The 6,000-nt window shown below is 47.5% G+C and overlaps 1 protein-coding gene across 2 annotated transcripts in view; it reads left to right on the top strand.

The window, feature by feature from the left end:
• Window positions 1-2,932: 2,932 nt before the first annotated feature.
• Window positions 2,933-6,000, top strand: part of ABCA1 (ATP binding cassette subfamily A member 1) — a 162,169-nt gene continuing 159,101 nt past the window's right edge. The window contains exon 1 of one of the 2 annotated variants that reach the window (XM_075316595.1): window positions 2,933-3,153. The gene's annotated coding sequence lies outside the window, so the exon portion shown is untranslated. The remainder of the gene's footprint in view (window positions 3,154-6,000) is intronic. The other variant, XM_075316604.1, reaches the window with a different exon arrangement.

Here is a 6,000-nt window from a genome sequence, read left to right as displayed (position 1 = left end):
GTAAATATGCACTTACAGAGGTTCTCCAGTGAAAACAAGTAATCACCTTTACTAAGGCCGCGTGCACACACTGAGTATTCAGTGAGTTTTTTTACCTCAGTATTTGAAGCCAAAACGAGGAGTTGTAAAATCAGAGAAAAAGTGTAATAGAAACATGAGCACCTCTTCTGTATTTTTTACCCACTCCTGGTTTTGGCTACAAATACTGATGTAACATACTGACCAAATACTGAACGTGTGAACGTGGCCTAAGGATAAATGATAACATATTCATCAGTGGTGGTCTGACTGCTGGGACCTGCATCGATCGTGCAACTTTTATCCCCCATTACACTGGAGCTTGTGTCCGATTCGACCCCTGATCCATTCATTCCCTCAGTGGCTGCGAGCGCTGGGCTTGTTTTTATCTGGCTGCTCCACAGAGGATGAATGGAGCTACGGTTACACATCCCACCCCACAGAGGATGAATGGAGCTACGGTCACACATTCCACCCCACAGAGGATAAATGGAGCTGCGGTCACACATCCCACCCCACAGAGGATGAATGGAGCTGCGGTCACACATCCCACCCCACAGAGGATGAATGGAGCTGCGGTCACACATCCTACCTGCCACTGCAAAAAGTTCCCCAATCTTCCGATCGGTGCGGTTTCCACTGGTCTGGTTCCACCGATCAATAAGTTATCACCAACCTAACCTGTGGATCGGTGATAACTTGTTTTCACCAAAGACCCCATTACTGCAAACTACTATAATTGTACATCACTGTTATGGTGCACAACAGGGCCGGCGTCAGCACCCGGCATACCTGTGGAAATGCCGGGGCCCTGGAGAGTCGGGGGGGCCCACTCGGCCTCGTCAGTTCTGCTGCCCCCGGGCCGAGTTACGGGGACCGCAGTCCTTGTCAGGAAACTGTGGCTGCTGTCCCTTTAAGGCGCGCAGACAACAGCGTTTGCTGCGTCCTCCTGGTTGAACTTCATCTGTGGGCGGAGCTACCGCCTGGCGTCCTGCTCAGTCCCACAGATGAAGGAGGTGCAGTGCCATCCAGCGACCCCCAGCACAGTGCTTCTCCCTGTCGCTGTGTGGGCCCCATCTCCGTGACCGAGCGGTATGTGCTACACCCCTCCTTGCCCCCCGATTTATGGACCCCGGTGAGCTGTATGGGCTCCCCCCCTCCCCCGAGATGTATGCCCTGACATCCCCTCCTCTCCCCAAAGCCGCGTGTGTGGGCCCCGCAGAACCGTGTGTGTGGACCCCACAGAGCCACATGTGTGGGCCCCGCAGAGCCGCGTGTGTGGGCCCCGCAGAGCCTTGTGTGTGGGCCCCGCAGAGCCGTGTGTGTGGGCCCCCAAGAGCCACATGTGTGTGTGTGTCTGTCTGTCTGTATGTATGTATAGAGCAGTGTGTCTGTCTGTCTGTATGTATGCAGCAGACCAGTATGTGTCTGTATGCATGCAGCAGAGCTGTGTGTCTGTCTATATGCATGTATAATGTGTATCTACCGTGTTTCCCCGAAAGTAAGACAGTGTCTTACATTCTTTTTACCCCCAAAAGTGCCACTATGTCTTACTTTCGGGGTATGTCTTATATTGGAAAAAATCCCACAGCAATCGCAGCAAGTCTCCATGCAATGTACCGTATGGGGACTTGCTGCGATTGCGCCCTAAGTGTACCGCAAGTTAAGGAAACTTAACCACCAGCGGCTGCACATGAGGGCACTGAGGCTGCGTGATTTTGTATGTTGTCCATGGTCCTAATGGACCACGGACAACATTACTGCAACATTTCAACATTTCTCGGTAGCCGAGCGCTCAGCTGAGCACCCGACCGCCGGTATGTGTCAGCTCTCAGCTGAGCGCTTTGCCGCCGGCATGTCAGGGCTCTCAGCTGAGCGCTTTGCCGCCGGCATGTCAGGGCTCTCAGCCGACCCCCCCAAAACCCCCACTACGTCTTACTATCGGGGGGGTGTCTTACTATCGGGGAAACACGGTATGTATGTCAGTGTATATGACTGTATAGATTTGTCTGTTTATATGTATTTTTGTGAGTTTTTCTTTAAATATGTATATGTATGTGTACGTATCTGTGTTTGTGTGTGTCTGCGTGTGGATGGGGCCCACTGGGACTCTTCCGCCCGGGGCCCACAAAAATTTGGAGTCAGCCCTGGTGCACAATATAGATGTGCAGGAGCCGCCTGTGTATACTGTCAAAGCAACACAATAACGGGGATAACGCTAAAGGGTGTTTATATTTATCTGTAGGGTGGGCCCCTGGAGTCATTTCCCCTGGTGGGCCCCAGACAGCCCTGACCCTGTCAGTAGCCCAGTCTGTGAGCCAGAAGGTAACGTAAGAAGTTTGGGGACCCTGCTCTATCTGATCATTGAGGGGGAGCTCCCTATCGGTAACCCAGTCTGTGAGGTAATTGTGTGGTCCCAGCCGGCTGCTTTGTGCTTTCAGTCGTCCATTTGGACTACCATTGATCTGGATGGCTGAGGATTCTGCTGTGGTTCCAGGCTGAAGGATGCTGACAGAAGACAATGCAGGAGCCACCCCCATTCCTGTCATACCCCAAGCCACCATCATTGTCTGGCAGGTGACACACCATTCCATACATCTGCCTGCTTTGTGTGCTGTTTTTCCATCTCCCACTGTTTTCATGTGTCACATAATGCAATCACTCAGCCAGCCCTGCACTATGGATACTTCAGAAGAGAAGACGTCATGTGTTTACCAGCGCTCCAGGAGGTTCTCACACCTATAGACCGCACACAAGCCCCTGACAGGACACCGCTCACACACAGCCATCAGTGAGGTCAATAAGCCGCAGGAGGAGCCGCGACAAGTGCACTGTACAGACTGTATTTCCCCCTTAAGGGGAGGAGCCTGACACACGTGCTGCTGGCAGGACGGACGAGGCACATAAACAGAGCCAGTGACCGATAGTAACCCTGCTGTACTGTCTATAAAAGGAGCTGCATACAAAGCGCTGAGTGCTGCGGGCGGAGGGAGCGAGCATAGGGGACGCTACAGGACGGCACAGCGCAGGCAGCACATCTGTCCTGGCCGGACGGGAGCGCACACGGGCCCATGACTGTGCCTGCACCGGTGCTGCAGCGGAGGGCATCCTGAGGAGCCGCTGGGACGGGACACGGTAAGGGACCCCAGCACTGTACACGGGGAGGACTGCACGGACACAGCGGAGACCAGACCCGGGAACTTAGCAGATCTGCTGGAGTATATGCTGATAACTGGGACTGTGTGTGCCATGGCCGTGTCCAGAGGAGCCCTGCGGATACATATTATATCTATATCTATCCATCTATCTATCTATCCATCCATCTATCTATCTATCTATCTATCTATCTATCTATCCCTCTATCTATCCATCTATTATCTATCTATCTATCTATCTATCCATCTATGTATCTATCTATCTATCCATCTATCTATTATCTATCTATCTATCTATCTATCTATCTATCCCTCTATCTATCCATCTATCTATCCATCTATTATCTATCTATCTATCCATCTATCTATCTAACTATCTATTATCTATCTATTATCTATCTATCCATGTATCTATCTATCTATCCCTCTATCTATCTATCTATCTATTATCTATCTATCATCTATCCATTATCTATCTATCTCATATCCCTCTATCTCTGTATAATATTTATCTATCTATCTCTCTCTCTATCCCCTATCTATCCTCTATGTATCTATCCCCTATCTATCCTCTATGTATCTATCCCTCTATCTATCTATCTATCTATCTATCTCTCTCCCCTATCTATCCCTCTATGTATCTCTCCTCTAGCTCTTCTAGCTCTCATACATCTATCTATCTCTCTCTCTGTCCCCTATCTATCCTCTATGTATCTCTCCTCTAGCTCTCGTACATCTATCTCTCTCTCTATCCCCTATCTATCCTCTATGTATCTCTCCTCTCTCTCTCTATCCCCTATCTATCCTCTATGTATCTCTCTCTCTCTCTCTCTCTCTCTATCCCCTATCTATCCTCTCTCTCTCTCTCTTTCTCTCTCTCTCTATATCCCCTATCTATCCTCTATGTATCTCTCCTCTAGCTCTCTCTCTATCCCCTATCTATCCTCTATGTATCTCTCCTCTATCTCTCTCTATATCCCCTATCTATCCTCTATGTATCTCTCCTCTAGCTCTCGCTCTATCCCCTATCTATCCTCTATGTATCTCTCCTCTCTCTCTCTCTCTATCCCCTATCTATCCTCTATGTATCTCTCCTCTAGCTCTCTCTCTCTATCTCCTATCTATCCTCTATGTATCTCTCCTCTATCTCTCTCTCTATCCCCTATCTATCCTCTATGTATCTCTCCTCTCTCTCTCTCTCTATCTATCTATCTCTCTCTTTCTCTCTCTCTCTCCTATCTATCCTCTATGTATCTCTCCTCTCTCTCTCTCTCTCTCCTATCTAGCCTCTATGTATCTCTCCTCTATTTCTCTCTCTCTATCCCCTATCAATCCTCTATATATCTCTCCTCTCTCTCTCTCTCTTTCTCTCTCTATCCCCTATCTATCCTCTATGTATCTCTCCTCTATCTCTCTCTCCCTCCCCTATCTATCCTCTATGTATCTCTCCTCTATCTCTCTCTCTCCCCTATCTATCCTCTATGTATCTCTCCTCTATCTCTCTCTCTCTCTCCCCTATCTATCCTCTATGTATCTATCCTCTATGTATCTCTCCTCTAGCTCTCGTACATCTATCTCTCTCTCTATCCTCTCTCTCTATCCCCTATCTATCCTCTATGTATCTCTCCTCTATCTCTCTCTCTCTCCCCTATCTATCCTCTATGTATCTCTCCTCTATCTCTCTCTCTCTCCCCTATCTATCCTCTATGTATCTCTCCTCTCTCTTTCTCTCTCTCTCTATCCCCTATCTATCCTCTATGTATCTCTCCTCTATCTCTCTCTCCCCTATCTATCCTCTATGTATCTCTCCTCTCTCTCTCTCCCCTATCTATCCTCTATGTATCTCTCCTCTAGCTCTCGTATATGTATGTGGGAGTCCGCCCGGAGCTCGCTGTACGTTTCTCTATACTCCTCTTTGTTTACTTGGACTGTGCTGCTGTTCTCTCATGGCTCCTCGGTGCTCTGCGTTTGGTGTAGGATCGCTCTTGGCTTTCGCGATGGCCATTTCCACTCATCAGACATAATTCACCAATAGAGAGATAAGCGACCTCCAGTTTATAAGCATTATGTATTCCGCATGTTCCTCCTTTACTGTATAGCCCCAGCATATTGATCATCACAGGGTCTTTAATCGTAGATTATGACTTTGGGGGACGGATGAAAACAATATATGAACTCCATGCAGATGATTCTCTTTGTGAGACTCCTCAATAAAGGGTGCCAATGCTGGTTACTGTTTCCATGTATTGTAGCAATTCAAGCCATTCACTTTAATAAATCCATGTACAAACAACTTATAAGGACGCCCATCACCTGCCAGTGCTACTGTTATTGGACCAGTATTACATTATATAGAAAGTGATGGATTTGTCAGGAAGTATATACAATATATACAACCACTGGACTGTAAGGACAAATGTAACAGCTCCATGTGTCATAATCTGTATCTACACTTTACAGTAGTGAGTACACCCCTCACATTTTTGTAAATATTTTATTATATCTTTACATGGGACTACACTGAAAATCAGACACTTTGATACAATGTAAAGTAGTCAGTGTGCAGCTTGTATAAAAGTGTACATTTAATGTCCTCTAAATAAGTCAACACACGGACGGTCATTAATGTCAAAACTGTTGGCAACAAAAGTGAGTACACCCCTAAGGGAACATGGCCAAATTGTGCCCAATTAGCCATTTTCCCTCCCCGGTGTCATGTGACTCATTAGTTTTACAAGTTCTCATGTGTGAATGTAGAGCAGATGTGTTACATTTGGTGTTATCACTCTCACACTCTCTCATACTGGTCACTGGAAGTTCAAAATGG

This window comes from Anomaloglossus baeobatrachus, chromosome 1 (assembly GCF_048569485.1).
Source record: "Anomaloglossus baeobatrachus isolate aAnoBae1 chromosome 1, aAnoBae1.hap1, whole genome shotgun sequence".
In the NCBI taxonomy this organism is placed as follows: Eukaryota; Metazoa; Chordata; class Amphibia; order Anura; family Aromobatidae; genus Anomaloglossus; species Anomaloglossus baeobatrachus.
This window is presented reverse-complemented; position numbering and strand designations above follow the sequence as displayed.